The sequence below is a fragment of the Epinephelus moara genome, chromosome 9, assembly GCF_006386435.1.
Source record: "Epinephelus moara isolate mb chromosome 9, YSFRI_EMoa_1.0, whole genome shotgun sequence".
NCBI lineage: Eukaryota > Metazoa > Chordata > Actinopteri > Perciformes > Serranidae > Epinephelus > Epinephelus moara.
The window spans coordinates 34654722-34659352 of NC_065514.1; the positions used below are offsets into that span (position 1 = coordinate 34654722).

Here is a 4631-nt window from a genome sequence, read left to right on the forward strand (position 1 = left end):
GCAGATCTCACAGCACACTGTTTATAAACCAGTTTACCAGTTTAATTGCAGGAAATGTTTAGTTTTAGTTTTAGTTTAGTTAGTATAGACATTCACTCTGCCTGTTGGAGAGATAGAGAGAAGATTAAAGCGTCAAATTGCGGTAAAAGATGCTATATAAAAGACAGGCTACAACTTTTTTTCCTTGTCCCCCCCTGGAATTATTCTCTAAAATTTTACTGTTTATTGCCCCCCCCCCCCAACTATGAAATGGGATTTTCGCCCCCGCCATGTTGGTATGGCAAATGCGCAGTTTCATATGATGCAGGCCTCTATTTCAGTTGCAATGTCTGGCCTTTGAAAAAAAATACCACAATTAAAAATCACTTGACCCTGTTCTATATTAAAAGAAAACATTTCTTGGATGGGCCACAGCGATGTAACTGAATATCTGCATGGATCCATATGGCAAAAATGATAGATGTGCGCAGCCACAGATAATGTTTTCAGTTGACATCACTCAATCGAACATTACAGGTAGAATGTTGACCAGGCATAAGTTTAACAACTTAAACTGTTAAACTTGTGTTTCACAGCTAATCCCTACAGTCTGTGCAGTGCAGAAAGGTAGACTAACCCTTACCAGACCCACATTTTTGTTTGAATGTTCATATCCGACACTATTATTTATGTAATATTTATTTACATGGCATATCACAGTGGTGGGCTTCAAACAGTTCAAAAAACGTATTTTGGTTAAAAAAATAAAAAATAAGAGAGAGAATAGCTGTTTTACAATGCCTGTTATTCCGCCTCGCCTTTCTGTAGAGGGTACGATCATGGAATAGGGGAACACAGTGGTTTTGCCTTTAATCCACCAGAGGAGGTAATAACAGCTCCAAAATGGTGTCTGTATAAACAGGACAGCCGACAGGACAAGACCACGGGGAGAACTGTTGTGATGTTTTGGCAAAGTGTTGTGTGTGCGACCCACCACAGAAGATTTAAAAAGCAGCTGATAGCAGTCAGCAGCTAACTGAAAGAAGAAGAACAGTGGCCAACACTTTCCACAAATTGGGAAAACAATGAGGTCCAAGAGCTTCTTACCCTCCAAGCAGAGAGCAAGATCAGCTGCCGCTGTAGTGTTAAATGTCAAGCCTGTCATGCCTCTTTTGGTTCTGTGATGCTGGCATACTGTTTAAAATCCCACAGTGGAGCAGCACGATGCTGCTGTTGGATGCACTGCCAAATTCACTGAAACAACACTGGAGACGGCTGCAACAGCTCTGGTAGACATTTCTGCAGTCTGCATGCTAATGGAACGCTCCCTCACAACGTGTGACATCTGTGGCATTGTGTTTGTGTGATCAAACTGCACATTTTAGAGTGGCCTTTTATTGTGACCATCCCATGGTACACCTGTGTAATGATCATGCAGTTTACTCATGTATTAGTTTTTTTTTTTTCAACTCATGAAATGGGAGCAAAAACCAAAGTGTTGCATTTCCATTTTTGTTGAGTATAGACTGTAAGGATATAATGGCGGCTTCAACAGAAAAAGACGATTTTTATAAAAGTCACCGAGAACAACTTTAACCACGATGATACAATTCCTTTAGTGCAATTATGCTGTCAGTAACTTATTCATAATCTCTACCAGTCTGACAACTGAATGGTGTGTATTTAGCCATCACATTAACTTCTATGTTTTCTTTTAAAGATTATTTTTATGGGCTTTTTGCCTTTAATGGACAGGACAGTGTGTGAAATGGGGAGAGAGAGAGAGTGGGGAGTGACACGCAGCAAAGGGCCGCAGGCCGGAATCGCCTCTGTACATGGGGCACCGGCACTATCCACTACGCTACCGACGCCGCGACTTCTATGTTTTCTTTTGACTCCCTATTGCACCTTGCATAACTGATGATGGACATCAAAATTAAATGAGTAAAATGTGTTTGGTTATGTAACCTGTAGTGGGTTGGTCGGCATTGAAAAGGCTAAAAAAGATCATGTGTAAACTGCCACAAGAGCTCTTTATAGTACATTATGGTATCTACAACACATGGGAGGGGTGTAATCAATGTTACTGTGATATTTTGCTGGCAACATGGGAGGATGAGAATACAAGACATGGTCATTTTGTTAACAAAATGCAGGACAAAAGATTTAAAATTGTATTTCCCTTTATTTACAATCAAGAAACCAAAATATAGTATCTATATTGATTTTCATGTGTGGCTGGGACAATTGTCTTGTGAGTCAATAATCAGGCAAGTGCACAGATAGACTCCAGGTGGTGCTTAAGTACCTGCCCTTTGCCCTCTGTCTAGATAAGTGCCATTTTTTGCAAGATGCATTTTTTAATTTCTTTTAATAACATCATATTTTAGTTTTTTAAATCTGGCCCATGGCATCAATTCTCAATTTAAAGTGTGTTGAGTGCCCGACAACTGCATCTGAGTCTATCCCCTGACCCTCCCTCTTCAACTTCCCTTGCGGCAGCCGCACGCAAATTGAGCCCCTTGCGAAATAGCTTCACATCTCTCTGACCTGCCTTCATGGACAGCCAGGTAACAATAGTGTTTCCCCTAAGCCTCAACATTCTTTATCTCTGTTGTGAAAGTAAACCACTATTAAAACATCTCAATACAGCCAGTCTAATTTGGGCAATAACCCATCATTAAGTTTAACAACGCGTAAGCTCGTCTGATGTAAAACCACACCGTTTTACTCCAACTCTCAGTCAGATTTGGGTTCACCAGCTGCCCGGTGGGGGGGCAGAATGCACTTTAAGTCTGATTGTTATAACTAAACATAAGCCTGATTTATAGTTTGGAGGGTAGATTGGTGTGTTGATTATTTATTCAGAGACCAGTATTTATCAATTATCAGTTTTTCTACTTGAGCACCTGCCCTGCAAATGTCTGTGCATGGTACTGGTCAATTTAACTCATTATAAGAGACTGCCATGTGTATGTCAGCATTTCACTATACATCAATGTTGGTATCCAGACAAATGCATGAATGATAAATCATAATTAACCAAATAATTAAAAGGCAATAATAATTACATTTCTGTTGCATTGAACAGCATGGATGAGTACAAACTATGTAAAAAAAAAAAAAAAAAATCTACATCATCTTGTGTTTACAGAAACAATGCACTGGTCATTCTGGACAACCCACAAACATCACTGTCAACACTTTCCTTTGGAAAACCTATAGAAAACTGTTGACTGCAAATTCTGTGGATTCTGAGTGACAGGCACAGTATTTATTTAAAAGGCATTGCGGTAGAATTTGAATGTAATTTTCACTGCTACAGCACCACAAACCAAATCAAATAATAGTCAAATTATTTGGTTTTGTGAATATAAACGAAATAATTTCTTGTTTTTATGTCATATTGTAAAACCATTTCCCTCGGACTGATCTTATTATTACGGTGGAATCACAGAGTTTAAACACAGGCCTAGATGGAGCGGCACACAGGCTGATGAAAGCGCCTGAAAACCATGGCGCGGCTGACTCAGTGGAAAAGAGGCAACAGTGACAGACACACTCCCAGTGTTATACCGCTGCAATAACCGGCTTCACATCTCAGGCTTTACACACACACTCTACAAACAGAGCCACCATAGGCGTGGTGCAGCTGCTGCTGTCTAGAATAGCGTTTCTAAAGCTGTGTAAAAGAGACTACAATTCAGAGTAAAAGATGGCTGTTGCAACAGACGACAGGCCGGGTGCATCCTGTCCGCTGCTGCATGGGAAGCTCAGTGACACTGCACTGCCAGGAGAAATAACAGCGTCTCAACCCGGTGATTTCATTACTGTGCCATCCATCGCTAAATATGACGCATTGATCATTGGAAACAGACTCTTATCATACTTGATTGACAAGATCAAGTCATGGGCGCGTTTGTCAGCCATTTATTTGAATGGACGACGCTAATTCATCCTCCCTTATTGAGCCTCATCAAACATCTCTCGATTTCATGACCTACAACTAAACTAAAAGAATACAAATGAAATCAAATACAAACCTGTTTGTATGAAGAGAATCCGATGTTCAACCTTCCGTCTGTGTGGGCTCTGGCTGCTGCTGCGCTCTCACGCCTCTGTTCCGTCAACAGGAGCATCAGGAACACTTCCGGTCTAGTTTTCACATAAAAAGCCATTAGACATTCCTCACAGTATTTTTCGATGGTAATAATAAGCTACACTTTCCACGAGTCTCTTTATTTATAAATTTGTCCAGTTGCTGTATATTCCTGGTTACGTATAGTGCCCCATTTCTATCATTAAACGAAAAAAGATGAAGAATTATGATAATCATGATTAAAGATAAAGTCAACAGCAAACAGTCAGTATTATGAGATAGTATTTCAAAATTATGAAATATGTCAAAGGATGAGATAAAATTCAAATTTTTAGATTTCAGACAAAATTCTGAAAATAAAAAGGCAAAATTTTGAAATTAAGTTTTTCTAAAGTGCACGAGCGCTGGTAGCAATGTGGCTTCCTTTCCCTTTCCTTTCTTTCTCTCTCTTCCTTTTCTTTTTTGTAACCCTGATTCAGTGTATGGACAGTGTATGTTGGTGCCCCAGCAGCTTACGCAGTCACTCACTTGACTTTAACTGCATTTAAGCCCC

General features: G+C 39.9%; 1 protein-coding gene across 1 annotated transcript in view; it reads right to left on the reverse strand.

The window, feature by feature from the left end:
- Window positions 1–4132, reverse strand: part of macir (macrophage immunometabolism regulator) — a 12703-nt gene extending 8571 nt beyond the window's left edge. Inside the window, exon 1 of the mRNA XM_050053662.1 lies at window positions 4023–4132. The gene's annotated coding sequence lies outside the window, so the exon portion shown is untranslated. The remainder of the gene's footprint in view (window positions 1–4022) is intronic.
- Window positions 4133–4631: the final 499 nt, after the last annotated feature.